This window comes from Chionomys nivalis, chromosome 1 (assembly GCF_950005125.1).
Source record: "Chionomys nivalis chromosome 1, mChiNiv1.1, whole genome shotgun sequence".
Lineage (NCBI taxonomy): Eukaryota > Metazoa > Chordata > Mammalia > Rodentia > Cricetidae > Chionomys > Chionomys nivalis.
The window spans coordinates 180,619,681-180,638,000 of NC_080086.1; the positions used below are offsets into that span (position 1 = coordinate 180,619,681).

The 18,320-nt window shown below is 44.0% G+C and overlaps 1 protein-coding gene across 1 annotated transcript in view; it reads left to right on the forward strand.

The window, feature by feature from the left end:
* The first annotated feature begins 7,221 nt into the window (after positions 1-7,221).
* Fam3c (FAM3 metabolism regulating signaling molecule C) overlaps positions 7,222-18,320 on the forward strand; it is a 45,256-nt gene continuing 34,157 nt past the window's right edge. Inside the window, exon 1 of the mRNA XM_057784961.1 lies at positions 7,222-7,359. The gene's annotated coding sequence lies outside the window, so the exon portion shown is untranslated. The remainder of the gene's footprint in view (positions 7,360-18,320) is intronic.

An 18,320-nucleotide genomic window follows, 5' to 3' on the forward strand; every position in this document is an offset into this window, starting at 1 on the left:
CAGGAGTTTAGCGTTTGGCAGGGTGAGCTAAATTACAGGCACAGGGAGTAAATGTGTAGCCTCTGATGTCCTGGAGAGGGTCAGTGGATGAGCACCTGTGGGCGTGCCCTGGGGACAGAGATGTGACATTTCGGCTGACTCCTGGAAGCCTGCTGCTATGACTCAGGGTAGACGTGCTGAAGGTAGTGCAGACTACACTGACAATAACAAACCTCTGGAGTCCCGAAGATGGGGAAGGTAAGATCATGCAAATGAGCAGGATGGCTGGCCAAACGGATAAGCGTGCACCTCCGTGAGTGCATACAAACAAGGGGAAGGCCCTCTTTCAGCAACTTCTGAGAACACAGGTAAGTTCCATCTCTATACTAAAAGCTATACTAAAAACAGAAAGAGAAATGTCATTGTTCTAATTTACAGATTGCCTTGGACAGACCAAGCAATTTGCTTCAAGTCACTCGGCTAGTAATGGATGGATCCAGGATCCAAATTCCTCTTTCTAATTCCAAACACAGCCCTGTCACCTCAAGTCTGTCATCATTACCATATGATGGGGCATATGGTGGCCTGAGGGAATGGAAGAAAAAAGGGATTTGGGAGGATGAGTGGGCTTTGGAATCTATAGAACCTGAAGGGTAAATTTCCCCCTGCTTTATTTATTTATTTATTTATTTATTTATTTATTATTTTTCCAGTAAAGTGAGCAATTTCTTTCGCTTTGGCTTCATGAATAGAAATGGAAAATTTGACTATTGAATGGAACATTACAAAATACCAGATTCTGTATGGGAGCAGGACCTTCTCTGGCTAAATAAATTACACTTGAAAATACAAACTAAGCCTCAAAGAAACCACAGCAGTTCTACAGAAAATATTTCAAAAATATATATATATAGAAAAAATAATAAAGGATTCATAACTAAGCTTTCATATTCAATCAGGGTACTGTCAGAATAGCTCAGATGTGGTGCTTGGTTGGTCTCCATGTAACAAACCTCTACCATAAAGTTCCACCACCGACATAAGCCACACTGCCGTGGCTGCCATGCCATGGAATCCTTTTGAAATGGTGGGCTAATATGAATCAATCTTTTCCTCCACACATTTTTTTTTTCCTGTCAGGTATTTTGTTCACAGTGACAGAAAAAAAACAAGACTAAAATGCACTGGATTCCCTAAGTGAATCTAAAGCAGCAGCGTGGAAGGAGCGAATCAGAAGAAGCATTGAGGAACATAGATGTGAATTCCCTCACCGTGGGAGTGGAGGCAATGAAGACACTGCAATAGATATTAACCTAGAATTTGTAAAGCACTTTAAAAAGCAACTAGGGAAGCAGGGTGATGATGTGATTCCAGCTCTATATTTAGGTCATAGATTTGCATTGAGGTAAGATATGCCACTCATGAAATCATGCCAGCATTTGAAAGTCAATGCAGCTATCCAGGGCTCCAGTATTTCCATCTAATTTCTTGGGACAGCTGATCATTGTACTAATGACAAAAGGCTCCACAAAGTTCAGAGTAGGAAATGCCCAGTGAAAAAGGTACAGAAGGAACCCGACGATGTATCAGTAAGTTCTGCTTTGTTTTATTTTATCTCTCTTTCGTTACTTGTGTCTTTCTTAGTCCTGTTGTGAACACACGGGATTTTGGCCCCGACCTTGTTGATCTGCCGGCAATGGCCAGGTAATTCACTAGAAAACAATGTTAATGGGAGTCTAACAATTAGGTAGTATTTTGTTACACATATTCCTACTATCTTGCCTCTCAGAGCAAACAGCACATTGCAATTGAATGTAACTAGAGAAGTTAATGTTTAATAAAAACAGCACAGCCAGCCCGAGTCCTTTGTGCTTAAAGGGTTCCCACACTGCGTCTTCAGTGATGAAGTCACAGGCCTAAGCAGTTATGACTTAGAATAACACAACTTTATTCAATATTTGTTCAGTTGTGTTTTCTGTAAAGCTTTTCTAGCCAATTTTTTATTTTTTTTGAATGTGGACAGAAGTGTTTTTGCTGACTTGAGGTTTATCTAATTGAATTACATGAATGTCAAAGGTGCAGTCACATTTTCCTATTTGCTCCATGGCAAAGAAAATACGGCATTCGCTTTAAAAATCCGACAAACATAAATTTACAATATTTTTAGATGTGTTTTGTTGGGAGCTGTTGGGGGCTGTGAACCCCCAGACCCCGATTTTCTTGAAAACAGTTTTGTTTTCCCCTACTCTGAGCAGCCTGTAGCTACTCTGAGCTCGAGCCCCTGATGGTGGAGGGGGTTCTGATGGGTCTGCAGCTGAAAGATGCCGAGAGCTGAGGCATGGCCAGTGCACTATATAAGCTGCCCCTGGGCACAATAAAGTGGGCATTCTTGTCTCAAGGATGACCTGTGTCCGTGTCTCTGTCTGTCTCTGCGTGTGTTTTTAAGTCTCCGGGCCCAGTTCCTGGCTTGTGTACCAACCTGCAGTGGCACAGGACATTCGGCTTTTTACAGTATTTACTTTATTTCAGACATATATGCTTTGCATGTTTCTATGTGCATCAGAGGTACCCTCAGAGGTTAAAAGAGGGAGTCCAAGTCTCTGGACTTGGAGTTATGGATAGTTTTGAGCTACTATATGAGGTTAAAAGAGGGAGTAATATATTATGAGACAGAATTACAAAGTAATTTTGAGGGATCCATTAATAATCTTAATAATTGTTATATACATCTGCTTTTTATTTCAAGGGCAGAGGTTTTGCTTTGTAGTCACTACTTGAATACATTTTCAAGATGTGGGTCATCTTATACACTCTCACCTAATTTTACTCATAACTTACACAAAAATGCTAAAGTTTTCGCACCCTGAAAGATACTCTTGAAGCAGAATGGAAATGATATCATTTAAACAAGCAAACTTTTCGAGCATTTAGAATTCTCTTTTACATTAATGGAAAAGTGGGAATAGACTGAAAACTTAGGCATGCTTTTTATGCAAAGGAAAGGATTATATTCTATTTTATATATACATCATAGCAAATTAAACCACTTAGTTTGTGGACTTATCAAAATTCAGTGCTATGAAAAGGGTCAAGGTTCTAGCCTCTCTATAATTATTGTGTTCTTATGAGCAAGGACAAAGCTCAAAATTCTGAGTGCACCTTGTTATAAAAATTCTGAATCATAGTTTTAAACTACATCTGAGCTTTATATTTTACCCAGTATGACTATAAAGCTTGGCACTTTTACTCTGTATTTCACATTAATCTATCATGCCTCCCACTTTTTTTTTTTTTTTTTTTTTTTTTTTTTTTTTTTTTTTTTTAGCACAGTGAGTTTCTGGCCATCTCTCACCGTTGTGTCTATAATTCATTTAAACATATTTTTATATTTTAAAGTAATCCTACTCCTATCCCCAGCCAGCGCTCCTCACGGCTCAATAAGCCTTATTCTCTGTGGTTACATTATTGACTACTATCTTAAAAACCATGTAAGAGCTTAACAAATGTCTGTGATGTCAAGATGCTGTGGGTTCTTTCATGTGGGTAGGCCCATTGGCACCGTCTAGAGTCACTTCAGAGATTCACTTAGCTCCAAACACAGTTAGCTTTCTGTCAGTGGACAGAATTCCTGAGATTATCAACTCAAAGGAAGACGGATTTCTTTAAGCTCAGCTTTTTGGATGTTTGTATCCACGTTGGCTGAACTGTTACTTTTGGGCCTGTGGACTTAATACCAGGACCCCGTGGCAGGAGCTGGGCAGTAGGATTACTTTAAAATATAAAAATATGCTTATATTGGGGCTGGAGAGATAGCTCAGAGGTTAAGAGCATTGCCTGCTCTTCCAAAGGTCCTGAGTTCAATTCCCAGCAACCACTTGGTGGCTCACAACCATCTGTAATGGGGTCTGGTGCCCTCTTCTGGCCTTTAGGCATATACACAGACAGAATATTGCATACATAATAAATAAATAAATATTTAAAAAAATGCTTATATTGAATTCTAAACTCCGACTCCATGCAGGAGAATACTCATTTCATAGTGGTGGGGGAGCAAATGAGAGGAAGGAAGTGGTTGGGTTCCCAATGTCTCAATCAAGAGTCCACCCTTAGTAACCTTACATCCTCACTGAGAGCTTACTTCTTATAGGTAGGTCCCAACATTAACCAACAGTATCATAGACTGCTGACTGAGACTTTAATACTTTTTCTGGGGCCACCAACCTAAACCATAGCAGGTTGGAGGCGCAATATGACACACCCACACCATTGCCCCAGCGTGGGTGATCAGCACAGCTTGGAGGTACGTACCGCCCCCTCCCATGTGGTAGTTTCTCACCATTTAGTATCCTGGTCTGAGTTGCTTTACATGATGACAGGAATCCTTGGTGGTCATTTATATATATAATCTATTCTAAATACAGAAGAATGATTCCAAATGGACTATTCCAGTTAACTAAGATCCTGAGGATTTTTATAGTTTTTATATTTTATAATATGATGGAATCTTTATAATTACAGATTGTAGTTTTACCTCAAAACCCACACCCATTTAATAGAAGATGAATCTTCTTCTTCTCCTCCTCCTCCTTCCTCCTCCTCCTTCGTTTTGTTTTTTGAGACAGACTCTCTCTATGTAGTCCTGGCTGTCCTGGAGCTCACTATGTAAACCATACTGGTCTTGAACTCATAAAGACCTCCCTCTCTTTGCCTCTCAAGTAAGTGCTGGGATTAAAGGTATATGGCACTATGCCTGATCCATAAATATTTGTCCTTGGCAAGAAAATGGGAGGGGCTAGGCACTTACTCGCACGGGTTGCAGCTTGGTCCTGTGAGGTCCTAGCAATTCAACTCTGGCATAGTTTTCTTCTGCTCTTTCTTTTCCTTCTCTGTATTTATAGGATTAAATGAATGGGCAGATGCCAAGATCTTAGACCTGTGCTGGCACGTAGTAAGTAGACACGCAACATTAGCTCTAGAACGTAAGTGATCATCACCCGTCATAACACACAGTAACACCAGGTTGGTCAGTACCTCCCAGAGCTGTAAAGTGTCTGGCATTTTCCTTAACTGGTGCTCATTAAACCTGAATACTTCCCCTGCCTCCCTAACCCTGACAAATAAAACACAGGAAGTTAGTCTGACCTTTCCACAAAACAGGCTAAGTCAGAACCATTCTAAAGGAGTGATTTATTGACTTAAAAACAAAAACTCACAACCTGTTCTAAGTAAGAAATAAATAGTCTACATTATAACACAAGACATATCCAAACACACAGATTCTCACAGAGTGCAAGCTGCACGTGTTTGGGAATGGCTGCGCTCTATTTCATTCAACAAATCAAAACAAAACCATGTTGGTTGTGACTCAGTATTCTTAAAGTTATTGCTGACCAGAAGGACTTTGAGCTACATCTTATTGTGCGTTGGGAATAGGAGATCAAACAGACTTTAGGAACAAGCACTGCTCCAGGAGTGGGGTTGTAAGAACGTGGCAACTACAGCTTCCTTACTGGTCTGTTCAGTTATAGAGGAAAAAGCTCATTCCCAAACAGGAAATTCCTACTCAAGAGGCTCCCTAAATTCTTTCGGTGGGATACAGGAACTAGAGGGATGGCGTATAAACATGGCCACAGTTTTGTGATAAGGTAAAAGCTAACTGTTTTCTTATTTGTGGCTGAGCGGAATCAAATGGAAGCGCACAACTTACTTTTGGAGCGAGTGGTTTAGAACTAATTTTTAAATCTTGGTTCATTGATTCATTAAAGTAACATACAGATTTCTACTTTGCCTAAGCATGAGAACATGAACCTTAAGAAAGTGGTGGTTTGAATGAGAATGCAACCCCTCCCCCACGGGCTCACATATTTGAAAGCTTAGTCACCAGTTAGTGGAACTGTTTGGGAAGACTTAGGAGGTGTGGCTTTGCTCGAGAAGGTGTGTCACCAGGGGTGGGCTTTGAGGTTTCAAAAGCCCTTGCCAGGTCCAGTAATGTCTGTTATTCTCCACCTGGTGCCTGAAGATCAGGACATAAAGTTCTCTGCTACTACCCCAGCTCCATGCCTGTCTGCTTCCCTCTGCGATGATAGTGGACTGTAAGAAAGTCCACAGTTGAATGCTTTCAAGAGTTGCCTTGCTCATGGTGTCTCTTCACAGCAATAGAACAATGACTCAAAGAACTAGAAAGATATTGGGCAGTTAGAAGGTGCTCAGCTCTTTTCCGTTTCTTTCCCTTTCCTGGGTCATATGCATCAGAATCCAAAACTCTGTTTTAGGTTGCATGTTTCATATTTTTAAAAAATATTTATTTATTTATTATGTATACAATATTCTGTTTGTGTATTATGTCTGCAGGCCAGAAGAGGGCGCCAGACCTCATTACAGATGGTTGTGAGCCACCATGTGGTTGCCGGGAATTGAACTCAGGACCTTTGGAAGAGCAGGCAATGCTCTTAACCACTGAGCCATCTCTCCAGCCCTGTGTCATATTTTTGAAGGAAAGCTGAAATATGTTAACATAATTGCCATAGTCTAACCCTACTACTTCATTGCAGTTTAATTTTTGCTACCATAAATTATCCAACCATGAAATTTTCCCAAGAAATAATAGTTAATAGTTGCTAATTATTCAGATATGGATTTGAAGCATGATATAATATTTTTACCCTCAGATTGTGCATACTAAAATTTGTGTTAATTTCCCAGTGACCCATACAATCTTACAAAAACATAAAATTCCTAACAAAAAAGGAAAAACATTTGTCATATCGCTAATAATTTGAAAAAAGAAAGTGGCTTGCAAACAATACTCTTTTTCTTGGATAGACCAGTCAGGGCTGCAGAATTCGCTATGATGCTCCTGCCTATAGGATTTCTCAGTTACCTAGTTTCTAGCAGGCGTGAAGATTCCGTATGGTTCTAGTCTGATGCAAGTCTAGAAGGGGGCCGGTCATTTCAAAGGTTGGGATTCTGTACGAGTGACTTAAGGGCGGAGGCGCTGACACATTTTCCCTCCTCCCAGGGAGTCACTCAGCCCCTGGCTGAGGACGCGGCAGGCAGCTCCCACGTGGCAAGTGCAGATTGAGCAACGCCGGGCTAGAGTCGCAGAGGCGACCGGGGAGGGTGGCGGCGCCGGCTCGGTCGGTCCTCCACAGCCAGAGGGCGTGCGCGGCTGCGCGGCGGCGGGGCCCATTGGCGGCGGCGGGCAGCGTGGGAGGAGGCCTGGGGCGAGCTGGCTTCCTCCTAGCGCGGGCGAGCTCGAGGCCCGGCGGGACGAGCCGGAGGGAGCCGAGGCGCGAGCGGGAGGCGGCGGCGGCGGAGGAGGAGGAGGAGGAGGCTCCGGTCGGCCTCCGGCAGGACTGGCGGCGGCGCGGCCGCTGGCGGGTGAGGCTCGGGCAGGAGGCGGGCTTGGGCGCGGAGGCAGGAGAGGAGCCCCAAGCTGGCTGCCTGGCATCCCGACGCGGGTCCGGGTTGCTGCTGCTGCCGCGGGTCAGGGCCGTGCGAGCATCGCGGCCCGCACGGCCAGCGGCGTCTGCACCTGGCTCCGGGTCGCTGTCGTCCCTGGGCTCGAGCTGCGTGCACCTGGAAGCCGGGTGTGCCCCTGGCGGCCGGAATCCCTTAGGCTGAGCGTTCCCGGAGAACGGGATGGGATGGGACTTGCAATGCTGGACTTGAACTCCGTGCAGGGCCAGCTTGACTCCTTTGTAAAGTTTAAAGGCTCTGCCCAGCTGGAGCCACTTGCAAAGCCACTTTCTCCCTTTGCAAGGTAGCTCGTTGGTGTTTTATGTCTTTGATGAGCGCTGTTTGTATTATCTCATTTTTTTTTCCTGCTGTGTTCATAGCTGTAGTGCGCATGATGGTCCGTGCCATTATACCTAAATAACGACTGACAGCTGGACTGTTTCAGATTGATGTGTCCAGCTGGAACTTGGTGGAAGTCATCAGCCTCAACTTACAATCACTTCCTATAATACAGAACTGATAGAACTTTTGCCTTGCTTCTTTTTAGGCAGAAATACATGGATACAAAGTCAGTACTTTGTGTCTTTACTATCTCAGTTACCCGGTATTTTCACGCACATATTTTTCACAACTCCTCCCAGGGACCTATTACTACTCACATTCTACGTATTAAAATAAGAATTTCGTGAGATATTAAGTAGAATTGGATGATAATGGTAGATTTCGGGCCTGTGAGATTCATTCAGGACCAGGGTAGACTCTTAGATTTCCCAAGACTTTGGAGACATTGTTACTCACACAGTGCCTTAGGGAGTACAGAGAGATCTCCATTTAATGCAGAAAATACAGTTAATAACTTTCCGGTTGCCACTAAATGGGAAAGTGGCGGAATGGGTAAGTTAGCCTTCCTTAAGCTACTTTACTTCTGTTTCTGGAGGATGCTAGTCTGATTTCTCCGGCAGTGTTCTAGGTTTTGTTTTTAGCTTGATGCGAGTGATTAGGGCTGTTTCACAGATTCTTAAAACGTGTTCTCTATTAGAAACAACCATTCTTCATAGGAAGAAATAACAAAAAAGGGCAAGATAAAAATTCCTCCAGTCAGTGACTTTCAGTGTCTCTGCATGGTTGTGGAGATGAAAAGCTACAGAGAGGGGGGATTATGTAAACCCGAGTGATCCCCACAAACTCTCCGTGTCATGCTGTTTTGTCTCCCCTTGCCCCATTGGTACCCAGTTGAGCATCTTGTGTGCTAGTTAGATTGATGCAGGAGCATCCGTACTTAGCAATGAGTTCCTGGTGGTTTTCATCACATCTCCACCAGGCTTGTTCAGATAGTGCTGTGGGATCAGCTGTGCTGACTAATGGCACCTGCAATTAGTGGTCTCGGAATGAGTTTCGAAGGGCATTGACAATAAAAAATAGGAGCTTGTAAAATTGTTTTAGCTGATACATTTCTCTTTTCCTCCGTGGCTTCTTTCTGTGCTGTGCCAATGGCTGCTGACCTGCCTTTCTGTTCGGGCAGGTCGAGCCCTTCTCAGAAGTGGTTTGGGTGCCTATGCCTGGCAACCTTGGTGTGTTTCAGTTTTCCGTTTGACCTCAAGTGTAAAGGAAGCGTCTGTGTAGGGGAATCCTGAAACCGGAGCTTAAGAATCTGCAAATCCATATCAAGTGTAGTGTGACTTAGTTGCAGGAAGTGACAACCCCCGCCACATGGGGTGTCGATTTGTGCCTCCCTTTCTTCCTTGTTTTCTTTCTTAAAAACAAATCAAAACCTCAACAGTGTGTAAACTGAAATGTCATACCCTACTTTGTTCCTACTATTAATAAAAACATAGTTTTTATTTTTATTTTTCTTTGTTTCTTTTCGTATGTAGGGGGTGGGGGTGAATACCCATGGTGTGGCTCATGTGTGGGGGTAAAGGGACAACTTGTAGGAGCTGGCTTTCTTTCTGGGACTTGAGCTCTGGGTGTCAGGCTTGTCAGCAAGCACACATACCTGCGGAACCACCTTGCTGCCCCTTTGTACTTTTTTCTTGGTAATATCTGTCTGCCCGTCTTTCCCCTAATTGTATAGGGTAGGATTAAGGTTTTTAAACATGCTTCTTTGTAGGACTCTGCACTGGTTTTGTTTATGTTCTGGGTTCTAGAAAGCTAATCACCGTTTCAGTTTTTCAAGTGGCCGTTAGATTTTTTAACAGAATTCTGCTTTGTAGAAGGAGAAGACCTGGAAGATCTGTGGGAAAACACGTGGGCAGCTTAGGCTTGAGGAATCTGTTTTAACCGCTGCCAAGGAGTTCTTTTTCTTTTCCTCAGTGCACTCCAGCTTCCCTGCCTGCTTCCCCTCTTCCACCTGGCAGACCTGGCCCAGGGACAGGCAGCCTCATTTCCATCGTGCTTCAAAGAAGAATGAACATTCCTGCCATATGGCTTGTACTTTGGGTTTTTATTTTGTCTTGGATCCGCCTTGGTTTTCATTTTTATTTTTTTCCCCCTCTTAACTTTTCCTCTGTGTGGGTTGGTGTGCTGTTACCCTGAAACTCTCAGCTCTAAGCCTCAGAGAGACTCAGTCCAGAAGCTTGTTAAACCTGGAGGATTTTAATGCCTGCTCCGAGGAGTCTGATCCTGCAGGTCTGTAGGAGCACAGGAATTTGCTTGTTCAAAGGCACACTAGTGCTTCTGACCTCCCTGGTGTGGGTAACACTTTTGTGAGGCCATAAAAGAGCGTGATAGGGTGTGTCACTGAATCTTTACAAAGATAAGTGTGTTCAGGACCCTCTGCATTTAGACTGTTAATGGGAATGGCAGTGTTTCTTAAGAAAGGATTTTGGGTGTCTAGGGCCTCAGGGCTGCTCTTGCAATGTTAAAGAGTTATTGTGAGGGTTAGGATATGAGATAAGAACAGTTCTATTGGAGTTTGGGGAGATATCTCACTCTTCAAAGTGCTTGCCAAGGGATCTCTGGGACTCCCTGGTTGGTCCATCTAGCCTAAAGAGTATCCAGTTTCAACGAGAGACCACAGAGAGAGTAACTGGAGAAGACAGCTGACAGTGATGTCTGGGTCCACACACACATGCATGCGTACCCTCCCACACACACATGCATGTGTACCCTCCCACACACACAGATGTGTACACACATCAATACCATGCACAGACAATTGTTCCAATAATATTTCTTCAGATGCTCAACCATGGGAAGTGTTTGTAGGAGTTGATGGACGTTGTCCTGCCCCGACATCTGATTGTAACGAAGATTGTGTTAGTGGCTGAAGTGTGCCTCGGGTGTACCTTGTGTCGGGCTCTCTAGTCCCAGCTGCTCATTCCCATTCATTTATGCGGTAGTGGCTTACTAGAAAGTCTTGTAGTACACTGAAATAATTCCTTCATGTAGCATGTACAGTAGGTGTAGCAGGTTCATTTGACCTGTAGCTTTTTATCAGTTCTTTTTAATAGTCCTCATTAATTCCCACTTTATTGACTAAATAGCCTGACTCGCGATGTACCCTCCTGGGCAGAATGGTTTTTAGATGTAGTGACAATAAGGTTAACCAATCCGTCTCAGAAGAGACCCAAACTCTGGCTGTCAGCTCAGGAAAATGAAAAGCTCTGATGGCATTTGTGATCCTAAACCTGTCTTTCTTATCACTGAGAAGTTGTGCCAAATAGCCCTACGTGTGTGTGAGCGTCCTTCATGGATGAAGAAAGTTGGTTCGCTGTATTACTTAGGTTGAGGGAAGAATTCTCTCTTTTATTTTCTTTTTAACCCCTTAAGTGTTTTGTTGGAAAACTGGTTAAGTGCATGTGGATCAGCCGGCGTGCTTCAGCCATCAGCCCCATGTCTTGGAGGGGCAGAAAGAATTCTAGGTCTCTTCCTACTTTCTATAGTCTCCAGAGTTCTATGAAATCGCTAACACTGAGCTGTCTGGGGTTGCAACACTGCTCTCAGAATGTCTGTCAGGCTTCACCGCCTGTTGTTGCCTAACCTGGGCAAAGTTGGCCTAGCCTAGGCATCTTCCCTCAGCTGTTTTTAAGTAGAGAACTGCGTATTAGAGTGTGTTTGCCAGTGTAGGAGAGTGGATCTTTCTCTGGGCTGCGGTAGATCAGATAACAGGTTTCTGGAGTGTTCTTCCTCGTTGCTCACCAGGAAGAGCAGCTGAGAGGTCAGGTTTAAGGACAGTTTATGTGGGTGTGGTGGACAGTGAAGTCTCCCGAGTACAGTCCTGTTTTGTCTCATCGCCACATCGCATTGGCTAACAGTCCGTGGGAAGTAAGAACACTCTGGACGTGGGTTTTCACTTTCCCGCATTTAGATGTTAAGCCTGCTTCAAGTGAATTTCCATTTTGTGCTACTGAGGACAAGCAAGAAAAACCGTGGGATGTTGATTCAGATACCTGAAAATTCAGAGACAGGGAGGTGGCCCAGGCTAATTGATCCAGCATTCTGGAGACTGGAGACTGAGCAGGGGGAGCGAGGTGTTTAAATTCTGTCTCAGACAAACACCAGAGCAGCTGGGCATAGAACATCTGCATCCCATTCTTCCCAGAGTTTTTCATTAGAACAATATTCTGAAGAGATTAGTCTACTGACTCATTATTTAAAAGTTTTGGTCTATGGCTTTGTAGACTTACTTTGCAGAAGTAAAACTTTTTTTTAATGTTGTTTTGCTTATTTTTTTTTTCCTTCCTCTACTCAGAATACAAGATTAGTTTGTTGTAGACAGAAGACTTTTCTCTGTCTTGCCTGCTCCCACTGGACCGTTTCTCTCCACCCCTGGGTCACCGCCCGTTAGTTCCTGGAGCCGTTTATGAAATAAGCACTCAGAGGCTTAATATCAGTCACAGTTATTTGGCCAATGTCTTAGGCTTCTTACTGGGTAGCTCTAACTATTAAGTTAACGCATTTCTGTTAATCTGTCTATTGCCACGGAGTTGCAGCTTACCGGTGCCGCATGCTACTCTTTCGGGTACTAAATGGCATCTCCTCAGCTCCGCCTATGCTCTCTCTGCATCTTTGTTTGGACTTTCCAGGTAGCTTTACTCTGCTAAGCCATTGGCTGAAACAGCTGTATTCATCAACCAATACAAGCAGCACATATACAGAAGGACCTCCCGCATCTGTTTCCCTAAAAACGTGGAAGACTTTTTCATTGTTAGGAAACCATGAATGTTTTTTCCCTTCCCATAGCTTTCTTGTTCCTTTTGGAGGGCTTTGTTTTGTGTTTGGGGATAGAGTCCTGTGCAGCTCATTCTGTCCTGAGCACCCTGTCTGAGCAAGGATGACTTTGGACTCTTTGCTCCCTTCCCTTTACCTCCTAAGTGCAAGGATTTACAGGTGTGTGCACCGTACTTGGTGTTTTGAACACTCACTCTGTGTAGATTATTTTTTAAAAACACGTGCCTGGTAGGATTCAGTACCAAAGTATCCTGCCAATATTAAGTCATTTTTCAAGTTAATATTTCTGTTAAGCACTTAGTGTTGACATCTTTAGTCATTTGATGTTAAGATCTATTAAGTTTACAGTAACACAGTAATAACAGTTTAGGCTGCATACTGAGTTATTGTCTGCTCTTGTTTTGTAGTGCAGGAGGCCTTTTGGTGTACCACTGAACTAAATCCTTGCCCTTGTTCTGCTGTTTTTGTTTGAACAGGGTTTCAAGTAGCCCTACTGGCCCCCAGTTAATTTTGTAGTAAGGGGTGATCTTGGAATTTGAACTTCACATCAGTCTTACTCATTGTCCCATTGCTGTAAGGAGACACCGTGACCAAGGCAACTCTTAGAAAAGAAAGCATTAAAGTGGGGGCTTGCTCGCAGCTTCAGAAGTGTAGTTCGTTATCATCGTAGTGGAGCAAGACAGCTCACGTGGTACTGGAGCAGTAGCCAAGAGGGGGGGGGAGGGGGGAGAGGGGGGAGAGAGAGGGGGGAGAGGAGAGAGAGAGGAGAGAGGGGGGAGGGGAGGGGGGGAGAGAGGGGGGGAAGAGAGAGAGAGAGAGAGAGAGAGAGAGAGAGAGAGGAGAGAGGAGAGAGAGAGAGAGAGAGAGAGAGAGAGAGAGAGAGAGAGAGGAGAGAGAGAGAGAGAGGAGGGAGAGGGGAGAGAGGGGGAGAGAGAGGGGGGGGAGAGAGGGGGGGAGAGAGAGAGAGAGAAAGAGAGAGAGAGAGAGAGAAAGAGAGAGAGAGAGAGAGAGAGAGAGAGAGAGAGAGCGCACCATAGCATCTCCACCTCCTGAGTGCTGAGGTTGTAGGCATGCATCACAGTATCTAGGTTTTTGTGGTGCTTGGGGTCAGACCCAGGGTTCAGTGCATGGTGGACAGGCACTGCTGACTCTGCTCATGAGCCCCAGTCCTCTTACTGAATTTTTAGAAATATTTGTTTGTTTGGGGGACACAGGGTTTCTATGTAGCCCTGGCTGTCCAGGAACTCACTCTGCAGGCCAGATTGCACTTGAATTGAGAGATCTGCCTTCCTCTGCCTCTCAGGTACTGGGTTTAAATGTGTGCACCACCACCCCTGGCTCATCCTGACTTTTTGAATGTTGATATTTCTCTCCAATGAGCACAGTCTTCTTATCTGCCTTCTTTAGTTTGTTCTGTTTCAGACATGTGTCTGGCCTGGCAGAGATCCATCTGGCACTCCGTGGGTCCTGGGGATCCAGGCCCCTGTCCTCATGACTCTGCAGCAAGTGCTTTAGCCACTGAACCATCTCCCCAGACTAGGAAATGTATTTAAGAGCGAAGTTATAAAAACTGGTCAAATATCAGGCACAAAGGTACCCACTCTTTTTAAAAGCCTGTCGCCAAAATGATCCCACATCAGTACTCACGTAAGAAGAGTGAGTGCTGTCACCTCCTTCCTGTGAGCATGATCGTATCATCAGGGAAACAGAGTTGGGTAACCACTTCTGTCCATGTCTTTCTGTCTCCCGCAGTGGGTTTTGAAACGGGACCAAGTCCAGACTCACCGTTTTGCCTTTGTTGTGAGCATATAGCTCCCACTATAGGAAATAGAGGTGTTTGCATTTGAAGGGGATTTGTTCTGCTTCTCCTGGGGGGAGGTCCATGCTGATGTCTGATCGAGCACAGAACTTGGTCAACACTTTTTCTGCAGCAGGCCTGTCTTCTGAGATGATCCGCAGAAGCAGATTATATTTGGATTATTCTCCAAATAATCTAGCAAAAATGGTCAACTACTCAGGTACTATTATGGAAGTTTTTCAGTCTTCTCTCTAATTAAAAAAATGTATTTTTCCTTCTTGAGGCTCAGCTAATCAGATGCATAGTCTTGTGTGGTCTTCTGGCCAGGATTATTTTTCAGAGTAGGTTGAAAAATAAAATTTTAATATTTTGTTGTCCATAAAGTTTTATTAAAACACCATTGTATCAGACCTGGTGGTGCACTTGGGAGGCAGAGCCAGGCAGATCTCTTTAATTCGAGGTCAGCCTGGTCTACGTAGTAAGTTTTAGGCCAGCCAGGATTATATGGTAAGACCCCATCTCAAGAAAAACAATAAAAACCCAAAGCCACAATGCAGTTGGACCATCCATCTTCATCTCATCTAGCTATGGGTAGAGAGTTGGGATAGAAATTGTGGCCTTTGAAGCCAAAGCATATCTTCAGTCTGGTTCTGTCTGAACCTTTTACACAGAAAGAAAGTTTCTGGGCTTTTGCCTGGCAGTAGTCACATATATAGTGCTGTATGATATTGCAGTGTATGTATGTGTGTTTCCTTTTTTTTCTTCTCTCTTTGTCTTTCTTTTTGAGACAGGATCTCACTATTTAGCTCTAGCTGTCCTGGGACTCACTGTGAAGATCAGAGATCTGCTTGCCTCTGCCTCCTGAGTACTGGGCCTTTAACAGTGTCTTTAACAGTGCGCTTCTGTGTGTAGTTGGCAGAGCAGCTTACCCTAGTGACTTCTCTAGATGTAACTCCTTCTGCTCTCAGTACGAGTCCATTTTTCTCTTTGCAGTAAATGCTCAGAGGGTGAAAACTTGGTTTTTTACCTTCTGATCATCAGTCCAAGTTTGCCTGAAAAATTAGCTGATGTATAGGTGATAGATATGTACATATGCAAATATATGTATGTGTATAAAAAGAAATGTATGTATTATTCTGTGCAGTAAGCTATATACATTTCTGTAGCTATATGATTTATTGTACATATGTTGCAATTTATTGGAAGAAATGGACTCACACCATCCCAGAGGCTGAGAGATTCAGGTTTTGCACTGGGATGTTGTTGTCGTTAGCAGTGCAGCAGAGCTGGTGGTGCAGCCTGCTTGTGCACTGTTCTCCCAACCTAAAGACAGGCAGAGAGCATTGTCTCCCTATTAGAAAAGGCACTGTTTCTTCCTCTACTTAGATACCAGGATAAATGCAAAAGATGTGTCCTTGGAGGGTGGTGGGAGTGCCTGCCAGCCAGAAAACAAGTGAGTTTTGCATCAGTTTCCAGGTGGGTGTCCTCCCATCTACTTGGAGACGGTATCAGGTCTCCTGGGTTGAGGGCTCAGTCTCTAGACTACCTCCCCACTTCAGATGCCAATTACAAGTCCAGGCTTCTGTTTTACATTCGGGTCTGCTGTACCAGTTATAAACTGGGATCCCTGCAACCCCTCCCCGAGGCTCTAGTAATCTGAGTGGTTTATAAGTAATTTTCACGGCATTAGAAACTATCAGAGGCTGTTAGAATCTACGCTGGTGAACAGATGGAGAGGCTGTGGTGTAGGAAGCAGGGACAGAGTTCCCAGCCACCTTTTGGTGTACCACTCCCCAGGAGCCTCAGCACTGGGCCTTGTGGAAGCCTTCTGGGTCCTGTCCTGAGAATTCATTACATAGTCATGACTGAAGTGTGGACAGCTGTGTGGAAATGTGGTTGGACAAAAAGGAAATGAACTAGTGCCCATAGAGTGTATGGGGTTCTCCCCACCTCCATTCATCTTGGCCTCTGAAGCATCCTCAGACCTGAAGAGGACCTTCTAACCTAACAGACAAAGCTGCACAGAAAAGTTATTTGTGGCTAGCATTAACACAGAAAGGTAGATTAGGTTTTTATCTCTTGCAAGGGGGAAGCTATCTAGGCTAACAGATTACTAGATAGTTCTTACTCCCTGCCTAATGGGATGGGTTTGGGGTCAGGAACTATGGATGCTCACAGGTACAAAGAGATACTTATCAGCACCCGGGTTGTCGGGTCTACATAGGAGCCCCACTGAGGAAGGCACTTTGCTTCCTTCGTTCTAGATTCGATTACTAACCATCCAGGAAGGTCCTTCCAGCACACCCAGAATGGTGCTTACTTACAGGCAGCCTGTGGCCCTGTCAGGTTGGCGCATGAAATTCCCCATCACAGACAGGTCTTTTGTTTGTAGCTTAAGTCTCTTGAAAAGCTCCTGCTCCCCAGGGGCTCGAAAGATAGTTCAGGGGTTAAGAGTACTTGTTCTTACAGAGGAACTGGGTTCACACCCCAGCAACCACAGGTGGCTCACAGTCTTCTGTAACTCCTGTTCTAGGGGATCAGACACTCTCTTCTGAACTCTGTGGGGCCTGCATGTACATGGTGCTCAGACATATATGCAGAACCTACATACATATAATAGAAGAATTAAATTACAAAAGAAAAGCCCCCGCTGACTTAAATATTGGAACCATCTGAATGTAGTTGGTTTTGGTTAAAATTGTGATTTGGCCAGCACTGACTTAACATTGCATTAAAGTGAAAAGTGATTCTCTGTTTTGTGATGGCTCAGTGGTTAAGGGCACTGCGGCTCTTCCAAGGGTCCTGAGTTCAATTCCCAGCAACCACATGGTGGCTCACAGCCATCTGTAATGAGATCTGGTGCCCTCTTGAGGAAGAGACCTGATCAGTCATCCTCATCAACTTAGACCATGAAACCCAATACAGACAAGTTCAACAGAACCGCTATATACGGGCTGCCCTTGTTTGCTTCAGCATTGCCAGGGCATAAATTTTATTTCAATCTCATATTTTTTTTTGGGTGGATTAATTTTATTTTTAATATTTTGCTACTTTATTTATTTGCATTCATGTTTTCTTGCGTCATTTTAGTCTTGAGGTGGTAGTGGGGTTTCCAACACTCAAACTTAAGTCAGTTTGACAAACTGTCAAACCTCTAGAGTGGCTAGTTTGCAGCAGAGAGCCTCAATTCCCAGATCAATTTGCAAAAGCCAATTTGATTGACATGGTATTTGTCCACAAACTGTTATACTTGAGTATATCAGTGTGCAGGAGGAGAAATGGAACAGGCTTTGTTTGTGAGTGTCCCTGCTCTTCTCAGGACATCCCAAGAGCCAGGGCAGCTGGAGAGCCGGTGGGAAGATGACGGAAAGACAGCCCTTCTTGATAACTGTTTTTCTGACCTGTTTCTTTAATACAGAACAGTATTGTAATTTAGACTTCATTTCTCTGGGAAGAAATGGGAAAGTCATTTGATCTGCGCTTTTATTACTGTTGGTTTTTGTTTTAATGAATTCTAGACAGGTTCTCCATATTCACATAGCAGCCCAATTTTGAGTAACAAAATTTTATTAAATTGGACAAAGCCGTGTAGTTGGGCTAAAGGAAGTGTTGAAGTGAGGACAGCCAGATAAGTGGGGTTGGCCCCTCCTAGTTCCTGCTTTAGGCTCCCCTTTTCTCTAGGCCACTGCTCCTTCATTTAGGGGGCAGTGTGGCCCTCCTTGCTTTGACCTTCAGGTGACATTGCACCTTTCATTTAGCTTCTTTGTCTATCGAAAACACTGAGACTTGTTTTGATCTAGCCTTACACTTTTGGAGCAGTGAATTTCTTAAGTATCCTGTCTTGAATATTTACATGCTCAAGAGTATGTTCCAGGAATATTCTTAATTACTAATATTCTGGTTTTGGGAATTC